General features: G+C 43.1%; 1 long non-coding RNA gene across 1 annotated transcript; it reads left to right on the top strand.

Annotated features, from left to right (window-relative positions):
- Positions 1–12,518: 12,518 nt before the first annotated feature.
- Positions 12,519–15,894, top strand: LOC128931726 (uncharacterized). Its single transcript, XR_008480584.2, has 3 exons — positions 12,519–12,639; positions 14,622–14,701; positions 15,646–15,894. It is a non-coding gene; the product is annotated as an uncharacterized LOC128931726 (long non-coding RNA).
- The last annotated feature ends 2,330 nt before the right edge of the window (positions 15,895–18,224 follow it).

The raw sequence follows: 18,224 nt of genomic DNA, 5'->3' as shown, positions 1-18,224 counted from the left end.
GTTTAAGTCTTTAATCCATCTGGAGTTAATTTTAGTGTAAGGTGTCAGGAAGGGGTCCAGTTTCTGCTTTCTGCACATGGCTAGCAAGTTTTCCAAACACCATTTATTAAACGGGGAATCCTTTCCCCATTGCTTGTTTTTGTCAGGTTTATCAAAGACTGTATGGTTGTAGGTATGTTGTGTTGCCTCCAATGCCTCTGTTCTGGTCCATTGGTCTATATCTCTGTTTTGGTACCAGTACCATGCTGTTTTGATTACTGTAGCCTTGTAGTATAGTTTGAAGTCCGGTAGTGTGATGCCCCCTGCTGTGTTCTTTTTGCTTAGAATTGACTTGGCTATGCGGGCTCTCTTTTGGTTCCATATGAAGTTCATGGTGGATTTTTCCAGTTCTGTGAAAAAAGTCAATGGTAGCTTGATGGGGATAGCATTGATTCTGTAAATTACTTTGGGCAGTATAGCCATTTTCATGATATTGATTCTTCCTAACCATGAACATGGAATGTTTCTCCATCTGTTTGTGTCCTCTCTTATTTCATTGAACAGTGGTTTGTAGTTTTCTTTGAAGAGGTCCCTTACGTTCTTTGTAAGTTGTATTCCTAGGTATTTTATTCTCTTTGTAGCAATTGTGAATGGCAGTTCATTCTTGATTTGGCGCTTTTTAAGTCTGTTATTGGTGTATAGGAATACTTGTGATTTTTGCACATTGATTTTATATCCTGAGACTTTGCTGAAGTTGCTTATCAGTTTCAGGAGTTTTTGGACTGAGACAATGGGATCTTCTAGATATACTATCATGTCATCTGCAAATAGAGACAATTTGGCGTCCTCCTTTCCTATTTGAATACCCTTTATTTCTTTTCTTGCCTGATTGCTCTGGCTAGAACTTCCGGTACTATATTGACTAGGAGTGGTGAGAGAGGGCATCCTTGTCTAGTGCTGGATTTCAAAGGGAATGCTTCCAGTTTTTGCCCATTCAGTATGATATTGGCTGTTGGTTTGTCGTAAATAGCTTTTATTACTTTGAGATACGTTCCATCGATACCGAGTTTATTGAGGATTTTTAGCATAAAGGCTGTTGAATTTAGTCAAATGCCTTCTTTGCATCAATTGAGATAATCGTGTGGTTTTTGTTTTTGGTTCTGTTTATGTGGTGAATTACGTTTATAGACTTGCATATGTTGAGCCAGCCTTGCATTCCCGGGATGAATCCTACTTGATCATGATGGATAAGTTTTTTGATGTGCTGTTGCAATCGGTTTGCCAGTATTTTATTGAAGATTTTTGCATCTATGTTCATCATGGATATTGGCCTGAAATTTTATTTTCTTGTTGAGTCTCTCCCAGGTTTTGATATCAGGATGATGTTGGTCTCATAAAATGATTTGGGAAGAATTCCCTCTTTTTGGATTATTTGGAATAGTTTCAGAAGGAAGGGTACCAGCTCCTCTTTGTGTGTCTGATAGAATTCAGCTGTGAACCCATCTGGACCTGGGCTTTTTTGTGTGGTAGGCTTTTAATTGCTTCCTCGACTTCAGACCTTCTTACTGGTCTATTCATAGTTTCAGCTTCCTCCTGGTTTAGACTTGGAGGACACAGATATCCAGGAATTTATCCATTTCTTCCAGGTTTACTAGTTTATGTGCATAGAGTTGTTTGTAGTATTCTCTGATGATGGTTTGAATTTCTGTGGAATCTGTGATTTCCCCTTTATCGTTTTTTTATTGCGTCTATTTGGTTGTTCTCTCTTTTCTTTTTTATCAGTCTGGCTAGTGGTCTGTCTATTTTGTTGAGCTTTTCATAAAACCAGCTCTTGGATTTATTGATTTTTTGAAGGTTTTTTGTGTCTCTATCTCCTTCAGTTCTGCTCTGATCTTAGTTATTTCTTGTCTTCTGCTGGGTTTTGAGTTTTTTTGATCTTGCTCTTCTAGCTCTTTCAATTTTGACAATAGGGTGTCAATTTTGGATCTCTCCATTCTTCTCATGTGGGCACTTATTGCTATATATTTTCCTCTACAGACTGCTTTAAATGTGTCCCAGAGATTCTGGTATGTTGTGTCTTCATTCTCATTGGTTTCAAAGAATTTCTTTATGTCTGCCTTCATTTCATTGTTTATCCAATCATCATTCAAGAGCCAGTTGTTCAGTTTCCATGAAGCTGTGTGGTTCTGAGTTAGTTTCTGAATTCTGAGTTCTAACTTGATTGCACTATGATCTGAGATACTGTTTGTTATGCTTTCAGTTGTTTTGCATTTGCTGAGGAGTGCTTTACTTCCTAATATGTGATCAATTTTAGAGTAGCTGTGATGTGGTGCTGAGAAAAATGTATATTCTGTGGATTTGGGGTGGAGAGTTCTGTAAATGTCTATCAGGTTTGCTTGTTCCAAGTCTGAGTTCAAGCCCTGGATATCCTTGTTAATTTTCTGTCTGGTTGATCTGTCTAATATTGACAGTGGAGTGTTAAAGCTTCCCACTATTATCGTGTGGGAGTCTAGGTCTCTTTGTAAGTCATTAAGAACCTCCCTTATATATCTGGGTGCTCCTGTATTGGGTCCATATATATTTAGGATCGTTAGCTCTTCTTGTTGTATCGATCCTTTTACCATTGTGTAATGACCTTCTTTGTCTCTTTTGTTCTTTGTTGCTTTAAAGTCTATTTTATCAGAGATGAGAATTGCAACTCCTGCTTTTTTTTGCTCTCCATTTGCTTGGTAAATCTTCCTCCATCCCTTTATTTTGAGCCTTTGTGTATCCTTGCATGTGAGATGGGTTTCCTGGATACAGCACACCAACGGGTTTTGGATTTTTATCCCTTTTGCCAGTCTGTGTCTTTTGATTGGTGCATTTAGCCCATTTACATTTAGGGTTAATATTGTTATGTGTGAATTTGATACTGCCATTTTGATGCTAGCTGGCTGTTTTGCCCGTTAGTTGATGCAGATTCTCCTTTTTGTTGATGCTCTTTAGCATTTGGTATTTTTTTAGAATGGCTGGTACTGGTTGTTTCTTTCTATGTATAGTGACTCTTTCAGGAGCTCTTGTAAAGCGGGCCTGGTGGTGACAAAATCTCTGAGTACTTGCTTGTTTGCAAAGGATTTTATTTTTCCTTCACTCATGAAGCTCAGTTTGGCTGGATATGAAATTCTGGGTTGAAAGTTCTTTTCTTTAAGGATGTTGAATATTGGTCCCCACTCTCTTCTGGCTTGGAGAGTTTCTGCTGAGAGATTTGCTGTGAGTCTGATGGGCTTCCCTTTGTGGGTGACCCAACCTTTCTCTCTGGCTGCCCTTAGTATTTTCTCCTTCATTTCAACCCTGGTGAATCTGACAATTAGGTGCCTTGGGGTTGCTCTTCTTGCGGAATAACTTTGTGGTGTTCTCTGTATTTCCTGCATTTGGGTGTTGGCCTGTCTTGCTAGGTTGGGGAAATTTTCCTGGATTATATCCTGAAGAGTATTTTCCAGCTTGGATTCATTCTCTTCGTCACATTCTGGTACACCTGTCAAACATAGGTTAGGTCTCTTCACATAGTCCCACATTTCTTGGAGACGTTGCTCATTCCTTTTTGCACTTTTCTCTCTAATCTTGGTTTCTCATTTAATTTCATTGAGTTGATCTTCGACTTCTGATATTCTTTCTTCTGCTTGGTCAATTCGGCTATTGAAACTTGTGCATGCTTCACGAAGTTCTCTTGTTGTGTTTTTCAGCTCCTTCAATTCATTCATATTCCTCTCTAAGTTGTCCATTCTTGTTATCATTTCCTTGAATCTTTTTTCAAGGTTCTTAGTTTCTTTGCATTGATTTAGAACATGTTCTTTTAGCTCACAGAAGTTTCTCTTTATCCACCTTCTGAAGTCTGATTCCGTCATTTCGTCACACTCATTCTCCGTCCAGCTTTGTTCCCTTGCTGGTGAGGAGTTTTGGTCCTTTGTAGGAGGTGAGGTGTTTTGGTTTTGGGTGTTTTCCTTCTTTTTGCACTGGTTTCTTCCCATCTTTGTGGATTTATCCACCTGTTGTCAGAGTAGTTGCTGGCTTTTCAATTGGGTCTCTGAGTGTATGCCCAGATTGTTGATGCTGAAGTATTTCTGTTACTTTAGTTTTCCTTCTAACAGTCTAGCCCCTCTGCTGTATGACTGCTGAGGTCCCTCCAGTCCCTGCTGCTGTGGACTCCGCCCTGCCATCCTGGGCTCCACCCAGTTGCCCATGGGCTCTGCCCTGCTTTTGTGGGCTCCGCCCTGTTGGCAGAGTCTCTCTGTTGTGGTGGTTTTCCTTGGCAATGGCAGGCTGCATCTGCAATGGGCATGTACCTCAGTAGGGGCAGAATGCCTCGGTAGTGGCCGATGCCCCTCCCCCACGGAGCTGCACCATCCTGGATTCAGCCATGTCCGTGGTCAAACTCTCAACCCCAAGTGTTTCCAATCGCTGTTTTGTTTGTCCCTGTGGGGGTGGGACCTGCCGAGCCTGATCACCTGGCTCCCTGCCTCAGAGCCCCTTCTCCCTCTTATTTTTTTTTTTAAGTTGAACGGTTGACTCTCTCCCTGGTGTTTTAGTCACCTGCTGGTAGGGCACTGGGATCTGTGTGATTTCCCATGCAGGGGCCCACTGCATCAGCTCAAATGTAGCTTTCCGGGAATCTCCTTGTCTAGCTCACTGTCCAAGTCCCGTTTAATAAGATGGATATGCTAATCTGCCCTCCCAAATCTCAGATTGCTGGTTTAACAGGGCATTCAGATCAGCACGTTTTGTGTGGAGTGCCACTGTACTGCGGTGCCGGCCGAAATGGCCCATGCTAGCCAGGAGGGTTGCGCTGGCTTCCAGTGTCTCTCCTACACCTGGGAATTTCCCCGTTCTGTGGGCAACAAAGATCCATCTGGAAATGCAGCTAGGACTCACCCTCTGTGCCTTCACTGAGAGCTGCAATCCCGAGTTGTTCCTACCACGCCATCTTGGAAAACTCCTCGGTCTTCATCTCTTGACCTTGTTATCTGCCCAACTTGGCCTCCCAAAATGCTGGGATTACAGGTGTGACCCTTCAACAGCAAATAGACAACCACAGAGTGGGAGAAAATATTTGCAAACTATGCACCTGACAAAGGACTAATATTCAAAATCTACAAAGAACTCAACAAGAAAAAATAATCCCATTTAAAAGTCAGCGAAAAACATGAACAGAAATTTTTCAAAAGGAGGCATACAAACTGCCAACAAACATGGGAAAATGCTCAACATCACTAATCATCAGAGAAATGCAAATGAAAACTACAAGGAGATAACATCTTACACCAGTCAGAATGGCTATTATTAAAAAGTAAAAAAAAAAAAAAAAAAAAAAAAAAAAGATGTTAGTGAAGATGTAGAAAAAAGGGAATGCTCATAGACTGTTGATGGAAATATAAACTACCTTTATGGATAATGTTATGTAGGTTTCTCAAAGAGCTAAAACTAGAACTACCATTAGATCAAGCAATCCAGTACTAGGTATCTCCCCAAAGGAAAACAAATCATTATATAAAAAACACCTGCACTCATATGTTTATCATATCACTTTTCACAATATCAAAGTCATTCAATCAACCTAAGTGTCCATCAGTAAATGACTGGATACAGAAAATGTGGACTATGGAGTACTCCTCAACCATTAAAAAGAATTAAATAATATATTTCCCAGCAACATGGATGGAACTTGAACCTATTATCCTAAGTGAAATAATTCAGAAGCAGAAAGTCAAATGCCACGTATTCTTACTTATAAGTTGGAGTTGAACAATGGGTACATATGGACATAGAGAGTGGAATAATAGACAGTGAAGATTCCAAAAGGTGGGAGAGTGGGAGTGTAGTGAGGGGTGAAAAATTACCTATTAGGTACAATGTACACTGTTCAAGGGATGGATACACAAAAAGCCCAAACTTCACTACGATGCAATATAGCCATGAAACAAAACTGCACTTATACCCACTAAATATATAAAAAATGAATAATAAACACAGCCAGGCACTGTGGCTCATGCCTGTAATCTCAGCACTTTGGGAGGCTGAGGCAGGGAGATCACTTGAGGTCAGGAATTTGAGACCAGCCTGGCCAACATGGAAAAACCCTGTCTTTACTAAAAATACAAAAATTAGCTAGGCATGGTGGCTCACACCTGTTATTGCAGCTGCTTGGGAGGCTGAGGCAGGGGAATCACTTGAACTCAGGAGGCAGAGGCTGCAGCAAGCCGAGATTATGCTACTGCACTCCAGCCTCGGTGACAGACTGAGACTCCATCTCAAATACATACGTAAATACATACATGCATACATACTACAAAGCTCTAGTAACCAAAACGACATAGTATTGGCATTAAAAAAAGAGATGTACACCAATGGCACAGGATAAAGAGCCCAGAAATAAATCAATGCATTTACAGTTACCCATTTTCTACAAAGGTGCCACGAACATACTTTGGGAAAGGACAGTCTGCTCAATAAATGGTGCTGGGGAAATTGAATATTCATATGTAGAGGAATGAAATCATACCCCTATCTTCACCATATACAAAAAACCAACTCAAGATAGATTAGACTTAAATGTAAGACCTGAAACTGTAGTGAAACTACTGAAAGAAAACACTGTGGAAATGCTTTATGACACTGGTCTGGGCAAAGATGTCTTGAGCAAGATTTCAAAAGCAGAGGCAACCCAAACAAAAATTGCCAAATGGGAAAACATCGAGCTAAAAATCTTCTGCAGGGCAAAGCAAAAAATCAGCAGAGATAAAAGACAACATATAGAATGGGGAAAAATATTTGAAAATTATTCATCTGACTACTTAATAACCAGAATATATAAGGAACTCAAACAATAACAAAAAAAACACATAACCTGATTTAATAATAGGCAAAAGATTTGAACAGACATATCTCAGAAGAAGACATACAAATCACCAACAGGTATATTTTTAAATGCTCAATGTCACTAATCATCAAAGAAATGCAAATCAAAACCACAATGACATGTTATATCAGCCTAGTTAGAATTGCTATTATCAAAAACACAGAAAATAACAAATGCTGGTGAGAAGGCAGAGAAAGAGAACATTTGTGCACTCTTGGTGGGAATGTAAGTCAGTACAGCCACTGTGAAAAACAGTATGAAGATTCCTCAGCAAACTATATATAGAGCTACCATATGATCCAGCAATCCCACTACTGGGTACATATCTAAGAGAACAGAAATCAATAGAGAAGAGATATCCGCATTCCCATGTTTGTTGTGGCATTGTTCACAATAGCCAAGATATGGAATCAACCTAAGTGTCCATCAATGGATGAATGGATTTTAAAGAGTCATATACATATACAATGAAATATTCAGCCATAAAAAAGAATAAAATCTTGCCATTTGCAGCAACATGGGTGGAACTGGAGGATATTATATTAAGTGAAATAAGGTAGGCACAGAAAGACATATATTGCATGTTCTCACTCATATGTGGGACCTTTAAAAAAATTGATCTCACAGACATAGTAAACAGAATGACATTTACCAAAGGCTGTGGGGGTAGTACAAAGAGGAGCTATAAAGAAGGTTGGTTAATGGGTACAAAGATACAATTCTATATAAGAAATAAGACTAGTGTTGAGTAGCCCAATTGGGCAACTGTGCTTGACAATAATTTATTAGATATTTCAAAGAAGATAGTAAAAAAGACATAGAATGTTCCCAATGCAAAGAAACGTTCATTGTTTACAGCAATGAACATCCTAGTTACCCAGATTTGATTATTACACATTGGAAACTTACATCAAAATACGACATGTAACCCAAAAATATGTACAATTATGTATCTATAAAAAATGTTTAAATAAACAAATGTTCTCACTGCACACAAAAGCAATAAGTGAGGTGATGCGTGATGTTAATAGCCTTGCTGTAATCATTCCATAGTGTACACATACATCAAAACACACTTCGCCCCATGAAAACATACAATTATTGTTTGTCAGTAAAAATTAAAACAAAAAATATAATCAATACGATAACAGCAGATGTGCATAGAACACCTAGGTGTGCACAAAGTCATGTGAGCATAATGTGGAATAGGCGAGCAAGGCGTTCATATGCTGTGAGACTGAGTCACCCAGAGTATGTGTGCAAGGTGCAGAAGTGGAGAGAACAGCCTATCTGTGCAACAGTTGTCCCCACTGGTGGCATGGCCATTTGGGGACAGTGATCTGAGGGCTAGGGAGAGACATGAGAAAGGCATCCTTGTCCAGCCTGGTCATCATGTGTGCCTCCTTACACATTTCCATCACCTCCCCACCAAGGTGGGGCTTGCTTGGGTTTACTTGACCAGCTGAACGCATTCCCTTGTGGGATGCAGTTATCAAAGCACCTCCTAAAAAGTTTTCTATGCACACTCCAAAGGACAGGACCTGCCTGGGCCTGATCATGGATGAGTATCTTGATAATTTCTTAAAGCCCATCTTCCAAAGGCCAGCCAAGCAGCGCCCTCCTTTCAAAGGAATACTTCGACATTTTCTGGGAGGCATATGCAGGGACCAGCCTCTCAAGAAACTTCAGTGGGCCTGGAAATCCTCCCAGTGCATGAAGAGTTGCTCCAGCTGCTGTCAACCGTGGCAGTGAGTTGGAAAGGTTTTCTGAAGGCATGTTCAACAGCAGGTGCTGCATGGGCCCACCTTGGGCCCCCTGGCTAGCTTCGCTTCCCCTGCAGTGGGAGACTTAGAAAACCCTTGGAGGTTCATCATGCAACAGAGCTCCAGGGCCCTCCATGGAACCGTCTGCCAGAGAGAGACAGAAATATTTTTAAGATACACATCCATCTGTGCCCAATGAGGAGCTGTGGCAAGATTGAGTGGCCCTCCTCTGGCCTGCCCAAATTGTGCTGGTCCTGCCCCCTGGATACTAACAGATTTGTTGGTCTAATTTGCCAAGTACTGGGACTCTGCATGATCGAGGCCAGATGTGTTCCTCTGGGTTCCTCTAGTCAGCCCACTGCTCCCACTCCAAGGGCCTACTTGGAAATGTTTCAGGGAGATTCATGCCCTGACCAGACCCACAAGGCTGGTTCTTTCAGTGGCATGGGCCAGTCCTGCCACTGAAAGGGACCAGGTCCTATGCAGCAATGTAACTAGTCTTGGCATCCCCAGGGCCTTCCTGTTCATGCCAAGATGTCCCCATCTCCAGAGAGGAACAGAAATCATCAGGGAGAGGCAATGACCAAATGGATCAAGCCTGTAGCCTGCACCCTGAGGGGGCTTTTCAGGCTGGCTAGTCCCCACCAACACAGGGGTAGGCACCACAGCCCAGAGGTGGACTTTGAAACGTTTTCTAGACCAGTAGCAAGTACACTGACACCACCCACAGGAATCTCTGGCCATCCATTTCAGAGACACGGAAAAATATTTTAGGAGCATCTGGCGACTGAGCCACACCTGGGACATGCCCAGGGTGGTGTTTTCACTGGGTCTCCCTCTTCATCCCCAGACAGTCTCTGTTTCTAGAGGGGGACTTAGATAAAATTTCAAGAGGCTCTTCCAGTGACCAGACCCCACATAGGACTGTGTTTGGACCTGGGGCACCATCTCACGGCATCCTGCTCAGTGCTACCCACAGAACAGAAATATTTTCCACAGGTAAATCAGATGGCTAGGACCTACCCCTGACCCTTCTTGGGCCAAGGCACTTCCACAGTGCTCCTGGTCCATCCTAGACCAGTCTCTGCCATCAAAGGGAGCCTAAGAAATTGTTGGGCATTGCCTCAGATGACTTGCCCCTTTGCAGGACCAGATGAGCCTGGGGTGTAGCATCAGGGTGGACCTGGCTTGCCTGCAGTGCCCCCTTTTCAGGTGGGAGATCTGAACATATTTAGGGGCTTACATGGGATGACCAAGCCCATGCAGGACTGACTACCACTTGGTTTTCACTGGCTCTCTGTCATGGGAGTGGGACCTAGAAACTTGGTTTTGGGGGTACCTCCTAGGACCACATCCCATGTGAGGCCATGGCTGCCCCATAAGCTGTCTTCAGTCCTCTGGCTGGCTCAGGCAAGTGTCCACCTTCAAGGCACATCTGGCAGCCACAGCCAGGCCTAGGACATGTTGCTGGGTCTCTATGTCTGTCATGGGCTGGTCCCTGCTTCAAAGAGTGTCTGAAGCAAGGGCCATGGCTAGGCCTGGGACTCTCCCTTGGTGACTCACTGGCCTGGGCCTGGGTCCCCTCCTCCAGAGGAGAACTCAGAAATGTTTTCTTGAGACACTGCTGATGACCAGGCCCACACAGGACCAGGGCCTGACCCTTCAGGCCCTGTGCTTTCCAGGCCTTCCTGACAGACCCACTGCAATCTTCCTAACATGGTTTGGATTTGTGTCCCTAACCAAATCTCATGTCGAATTGTAATTACCAGTGTTGGAGGTGGGGCCTGGTGGAAGGTAATTAGATCATGGGGGTGGTTTCTGATGATTCAGCACCATCCCCTTAGTGCTGTCTTGTGATAGTTATCCCAAGATCTGCTTGTTTAAAAGTATCACTTCTTCTGCTCTCTCTTCCTCTTGTTGCCACCATGTAAGACAGCTTGCTTCCCCTTTGCCTTTCCACCACGATTGTAAGGTTCCTGAGGCCACCTCAGAAGCAGATGCCTGTACAGTCCACATAACCACAAGCCAATTAAACCTCTTTTCTTTATACACTACCCATTCTCTGGAATGTCTTTATAGCAGTGTGACAAACAGATGATTACACTCCCTTCCCTTTGAGGAGGACTTGGAAGCATTTGTGAGAGGCACACCTATGACCAGGGGCCTTGCAAGACCATGTCTGTTTCCATTTCCCCTTCCCCTGACTCCCAGTCTGCCTTCACAGAGTGTACATAGGAGCACTGGGGTAGGTGTTTGCAAAGCCAGGGCCTTGCATGGAACTGCGGTGGGACCCAGGGCCTGCTCCCCAGGCCTCCCAGTCACTGGAAGGAAAGTGAGAGTGTTTTGGGCAGGCATCTTTCTGCTTCAGTGTGAAGTACTCACTGGGGTCAACAGGGAGGCCTGAGGAGCACAGCACTTTTAGCCTCAGTACCACTTGGAAGCTAGAAGTGGTCTATCAGAGCCAGGACTCAGGCCATGGCTTGCCCCAGTGACACTGATCTTTTCTCTGACATTTCCTTCTCCCTTTATCGTCTCTCCAAGTACCTAAAAAAGAAACCAGAAGAACTTAAGGCCAAGGGATATCAGAAGGACAGACCATCTGGGGCCTGTTTGGCCGACTGAAATGGCGGTGGCGGCGGCAGCGGCGGCGGGTACACAGGGGTACTTCCCGTGGGAGAACAGAGCGGCAGAGGCCGGGGTAGTGCGTGACCGCGGCCGGGAGGGAGAGGCCGGGCTGGGAGAGCCCCTGGCCTGGGAGGAAGGAGAGGAGGCGGAGTGTTTCCTGGCGCATTTCCTGCCCGCCCGACTGACTCATTTGGCCAAGGAAACTCCCAGGCCCCGCCCAGACTCCCAAGCCGCTGTGGACCCAGGTGAGGAACCCCATATGCCCGCGTCCACCCTGTGGCCTCCGTGGGGTCTGGATAGCCCTCTGAACCTGGGTCGGCCAGGGCGGCAGGCCAGGACTGAGCCCCTGCCCCGCCCCCCGCGGTGCAGCCTCCGGGATCGCCCCAGGCTCCAGGTCTCCCTACCCCTAAACCGGACTCCAGGTCCTTGCACCCCTAAACTGCTCCCGGGAAAAGGTACGTACCGATCAGAAAATGCACACTCCAGCCCCCGCCAAAGGACAGCGCCAGGCAGTACCTGGCACAGCGGGAGGTTGCACTGTCCCGAGAATAACTGCCAGAAAGCGACTGTCGGGGGAGCCCAAACTCTCGCACAAACAGCAGCCAGACGCGCTGCAGGAGCGTGGAGCGTGGCGTGGCATGGGCAGCTTTGGAGCCGGCTGGATCTACAGCAGGAGCGCGACTTGCCAGAGCTCGTCTGGAGTGTTGCCAGCCTCCACGACGAGACAGACCCCAACTTCTAGCTCACCCTAATCTTCGCCTGGTCCAACTTCAAGAGCGGGGCGGGGCGGGGCGGGGCGGCGCGGGGCTGGGCGTGGGGTCGTGGGGCGGAGCGGCGCGTGGGGTAACGGCGCGTGGGGTAATGGCGCGTGGCTGGGGGAGCGCAGGGCGGCGCGGCGGGCGGCGGGCAGCGGTGCGGCTCGGCTTGGGGCTGGGGGTCGCGGCCGGGAGGAGTGCGGGTTCCCTGGAACAGGTCGCGCTGGGGCGGGGCACGGGGCTGAGGCGTCGCGGAGCTTTCGCAGGCCCTGTAGCCACCCGCTCGATGCTGACGAGGCCCTCGGGGTAAGCGTGGGACTGGGTTCCTTTGGGCCGGGGCTCGCGCCTGCAACCCCAGGGCTCTTGGAGGCCCAGGCGGTACTCAAGGCCAGCCTGGGCCATGTATATAACTGCATCTCTCTATAATTTTTTTTCTTTTTAAGTAAAGAGATTGTATTCTCACTGATTCCTGCTCTCTGGTCGGCCAGTACAATTTCCCTCTCACTCTGCTTTCCTTTTTCCAAAACGCGTGTCAGAACACTGATTTAACCTGTCATTACTGTCTCCTCTGCTTCCACTCCAGGTAGAATGCTGCATCCCTGCACAGCTCCTGGCAGGTAGCACGGTAAGTCACCTAATACAATTGCTAATGCGGTTTCTCTTGTAACCAGTTTCTTGTTTAGTTGGTTGGTTGGGTTTTGTTTTGTTTTGTTTTTGAGACGGAGTCTCGCTCTGTCACTCAGGCTAGAGTGCAGTGGCGATGATGGCTCACTGCAACCTCTGCCTCCTGGGTTCCAGCGATTCTCCTGCCTCAGCCTCCCCAAGACGCATGCCACCACACTTGGTTAATGTGTGTGTGTGTGTGTGTATTTTTTTTTTAGAAGACATGGGATTTCACCGTGTTAGCCAGGATGGCCTCAATCTCCAGACCTCGTGATCTGCCCCCCTTGGCCTCCCAAAGTGCTGGGATTACAAGCGTGAGCACCATGCCTGGCCTCTTGTAACTAATTTTTAAAGACTTACAGTTTAGATATTTAGGTGGAGTGAGATCTATTTTTCTTTGTGGGAAATGTAAATTAAACAATACTTTAGTTCTTTGTTCATAATGAAGTTATTAGTAAAAGAATGTTAATGTTCTACCTGTTTAATTTCAGTAAAAATCTTCTTGAATAATGATTAGGTTTTCAAAACCTATAATCTTAGTTACCTTAATGATCATAGCCCGTAAAATGTCTAGTTAGTTGATTTATAATAGGAATACAGGGCTTACAGATTCTTTTAAAACATGCTAAGTTTTTGAAGTAATAAATGAATTCTTAACTGTAACTTATAAAAATATACAATGTTCTTGTGTCAGTTTGCTGAGAATGATGCACTGCATATTCTCACTCATAGGCGCATATTCTCACTCATAGGCAGGTAATGAAAAATGAGAACACATGGACACAGGGAGGGGAGTACTAAACACTGGGGTCTATTGGGGGGAAAAGGGGAGGGCCAGCGGGAGGGGGAGGTGGGGAGGGATAGCCTGGGGAGAAATGCCAAATATGGGTGAAGGGGAGAAAGGAAGCAAAACACACTGCCATGTGTGTACCTATGCAACTGTCTTGCATGTTCTGCACATGTACCCCCAAACCTAAAATGCAATAAAAAATTTAAAAAAATATATATATACAATGTGTGAAATAGGTTATACAATACAGAAATGTGAATGCTGAATCCCAAGTTATTTTTCTATTAATATTTCTAAATGACTGTAGTCAGATGTTCGTCATTTTAGAGCTGGGAGAGACATTAGAGGTTACTGTTTACCTTCATAAAATGGAACACCACGTTACCTATACCTAAAGTACCTATACCTACACCTAAAGTATAGGTAACATGGTGTTCCATTCAGCAGTTTGCTGGAATAGAATCAGATATGGTTTTCAGTAGTGAAATTTTATTTCTTTTAAGTACAGATTGCTGGCTGTGATAATAAAAAAGGCAAAACGTTTTTTGCATAGGCTATGCTATGTACGTATACATTAGTTGCATAGGCTATGCTATGTACGTATACATTAGTTGCATAGGCTATGCTATGTACGTATACATTAGTTGCATAGGCTATGCTTTAATGTTATGATGCTTTAAACCATCAGAAAAATGAATAGTTTTTGTTTACATTTTTAAAAATTGTGGCCGTTTAGAATTCTAGGCCCTAGAAATTCAAAAATGAGTAAGTTATAGCCTCTGTCTTTAAGAAAGAGGCAAAAGTTAATCACAGTATAATATATGATAGGGAGTTTTATAATTCAGATATTTGTTAATTTGGATGAGGAAAAAATTGTACTAATCTCTAACTGAAAAGTAGCATCTCATTCCATTATGAATGAAGGCAGAAAACCATAGGAGAAAGAGAACACTCCCCTTTGAGAATGAGTTAATTAAAATGAGTTAAAATGTTAAATGTCTTAGAATATCAATTTAATAAATGTTTAAATACTTTTAAATTTTTATCTGATTGTATTTTATTTTGAGTCTTGTTAGTCTTTTTTCCTTTAGTTTTGAGATTTTTTTCAAAGATAGATATAATAAAGCTGATGAAGTTCTTCTGTCACATTTTAGAAAAGACAGATGATTTTGACTCGGGAAAATACTTGATGGAAGGTGAAGAAGTGGACATTGATCCAGACATGGACACACCAGTAAGTGACAGTAGTTTTGCTATTAAAAATTTAAATACACACCAGGTGATAGAGATGATTTTAATGTGTCTTCCATCCTAGGTTAACTAAGCTAAAACAGGAACACTCTTAACTAATCTAGTCATTTATCATGGAAGTCTGGTTAGGATTTTGCACCAAATCACTAGTATTAAGAAGTTACAAGGGGGTGGGCATGGTGGCTCACACCTGTAATCTCAGCACTTTGAGAGGCTGAGGAGGGAGGATTGCTTGAGCTTAGGAATTTGAGACCAGCCTGGGTAACATAGTGAGATCTTATGTCTATTTCTTAAAAATAGATTTTAAAGAAAGACATTGTTTGGTCACACTGGGCACACTGGCTCACGCCTGTAATCCCAGCACTTTGGGAGACCAAGGCAGGTAGATCACTTGAGGCCAGAAGTTTGAGAGATGCCTGGGTAAGATAGTGAAACCCCATCTAGTAAAAATACAAAAAATTAGCTAGGCATGGTAGGACACGCCTGTAATCACATCTACTCGGGAGGCTCAGACACGTGAATATCTTGACGGTCAAGGTTGCAGTGAGCTGAGGTCCTGCCATTGCACTTGGTCACCTGGGTGACAAAGTGAGAGACTGTCTCCAAAAAGGAAAAAAGACAAGTTAAAAGGGTTGAGTATAAGTATCTCTTAAGGACCTGTGATCTTGGAACTTTTTGCCACCAAAAATAATTCCATTCCTTATTGTTTCAATGTTGCAGAAAAAAAGAAAAAGTAATAATTATATTTCCATTCCTATAATAGGCACTTCCAAGAGATTTAGAAAAAAAAATTCATTTGGTTTTTGTTTTACTGTTCCATGTTGCTTCAAAATTTTTGCTTCTCTTCAAATCTTCTTAGTCTTTTAATATAAATAGCTTTAAGTGTTATACTCTGTAAGGCTAAAGTGTATTTCTTTTTTAAATCAGAATTGGTCTGAAGAAAGTGACGAGGAAAACGATCAACAGCCATTAAGCAGAGAAGACTCTGGAATTCAGGTAGACAGGACACCTTTAGAAGAACAAGATCAAAACAGAAAACTGGATCCTTGTATCAGTTGGAAAGGTACTGTGTGTTGTGAGGTGCTAACATTTTCTAATAGACAAATTCCCCAGAAGAAAAGGCAAGCTTGAGATCAGTTCGATGTGATCAAGGTATCGGCTAAGCAGTATCATCTTTATAAATCCAATTTTTAAAACTATTAGTAATCTTTTCTATATGATGCTTAAGTAGTAGCACTATAAAATTAATGTTGAATTAATGTATGAAGAGTGTAATTTTGTAATTTTTTTCCCATAGTTCTGAGAACTTTCTTAGGCCTAAATGTTTCCTTTTTTTTTTTAATTGCCCAGGAGGCAAAGGTTTCAGTGAGCTAAGATTGTGCCATTGCACTCCAGCAACAGAGCAAGACCTTGTCTCAAAAAAAATTAAAATAAAAAACTATAAGGGAGGATATGCATACATTATATGCAAACACTATGCCATTTTTATCAGGGACTTGAGCACCTACAGATTTTGGTGTCTGCAGCATTCCTGCAGTCAATCCCTGGTGGATATTGAAGGACAGCTGTATTTATTCCAGACTTTCTAATCTGTGCTCTTGTGTCGGTGTGACCTGGAAACAGTCAGACTGTTATTTATGTGACTTTTTAATATTATGTCTTGATACATAGATGGCAGGTTTCCTCTCAGCTGCTTGGGAGACTGAAGCAGGAGAATCACTTTGCTCTGTTTTTCTCTTTTTGGAGAAAGGGTCTCACTCTGTTGCCCAGGCTAGAGTGCAGTGGCACAATCTTAGCTCACTGAAACCTTTGCCTCCTGGGCTCAAGCAATCCTCCCACCCCAGCCTCCTAAGTAGCTGGAACCACAGGTGAGTGCCACCACACAAAGCTATTTTTTGTAGAGACAGGGTTTCACCATGTTGCCTAGGCTAGTCTCAAACTCATAGACTCAAGCAATTCACCCACCTCTGCCTCCTAAAGTGCTGGGCTTACAGGTGTGAGCTACTGTGCCCAGCCCACTTTGCTCTTTTTTTTTTTCTCCCCATTCAGCTTCCCCAAGTAGCTGGGATTACTGACATACACCACCACACTCAGCTAATTTTTGTATTATTAGTAGAGACAGGGTTTCACCATGTTGGCCAGGTTGGTCTCAAATTTCTGACCTCAGCTGATCTACCCACCTCTGCCTCCCAAAGTGTGGGGATTGCAGATGGGAACCACTGCGCCCAGCCCACTTTGTTCTTTTTCAAAATTGGCTTAGCGATTTGTGAACTTTTATTCTTCGATAGACATTTTAGAAGCAAGATGGTAAACTTTTTTTAAAAAAGGCCCACCTGGCTCATGCCTGTAATCCCAGCACTTTGGAAGGCCAAGGCGAGTGGATCACTTGAGGTCAGAAGTTTGAGACCAGCCTGACCAACATAGTGAAACCCTGTGACTACTAAAAACACAAATGAGCTGCACACGGTGGTGCATACCTATAATCTCAGCTACTAGGGAGGCTGAGGCAGGAGAATCGCTTAAACCAGGCAGGCAGAGGATGCAGTGAGCCACGATCATGCCATTATACTCATCCTGGGCAACAGGAGCAAAACTGCATCTCAAAAAAAAAAATCCAGCTGGAATTTTTATTGGGATTGCAGAGAATTTATAGCTCTAACTTGGGGAGTTTGATTGCCTTAACATGTTAATATCTACATTTATTGTAACTCTTTATTTTTACTAGATGTTGGAAATTTTCTTTTTGAAGATCTCCAGTGTTCTTTTGTTAATTTCTATATCTGTTACAGTTTTTATTTTTGTGAATGATACTTCTTTTGTTTATTCCTGATGTAGAGGAAATAATACTGGTTTTCTTACATGCAGCCTTTGTTTGAATTCTGATATGAATTATAATACTTTGTTGATTCCATTTGGTTTCTTATATAGATTAGTATCATCTGCAAATATTGGTTTTTATATGCAAATATGGTTTTAGTGTCATCTGCAAATATGGTTTTATGTCCTCCTGCTAGTTCTTATGCCTGTGTCTTCTCTGTGATGTCGTGATCTAATCTCTTTTCTGGCCCAGCAGCCTAGCCCTCTACTCCATAGCAGAAGCAGCAGCTCATAGGAGTGGGCTTTCTGGACAACTAGGTCTCATCCTAAGCGGGGGGGTTATACCTGAAGCTCCTCCGTTAAGTGTGATGTTTGTTTGGTATCAGTTCAGGGTATGTAGCCTTTGTCAAACTAAGACAATTTCCTTCTATTCCTTTTTTTCTACAAGTCTTTAATCATAAATAAATGTTGAATTTTTATTAAATGCTATTATCTGGGAGATAATTTCATAACTTTTCTCTTTAATCCTGTTAATACATTGATAGACTTTCTAATATTGAATTATCCTTGAATTCTTCACCTGAACTTGTTTGAACATGTTATTTTTTAGTACATTGTTAGATTGGGTTCAATTTTGGATTCGCTTTTTTTTTAAAGACAGAGTCCTGATCTGTCACCCAGGCTGGAGT

Source organism: Callithrix jacchus, chromosome 1 (assembly GCF_049354715.1).
Source record: "Callithrix jacchus isolate 240 chromosome 1, calJac240_pri, whole genome shotgun sequence".
Lineage (NCBI taxonomy): Eukaryota > Metazoa > Chordata > Mammalia > Primates > Cebidae > Callithrix > Callithrix jacchus.
Note: the sequence above shows the minus strand (reverse complement) of the source record. Positions and strands in the feature narration are given on the sequence as shown.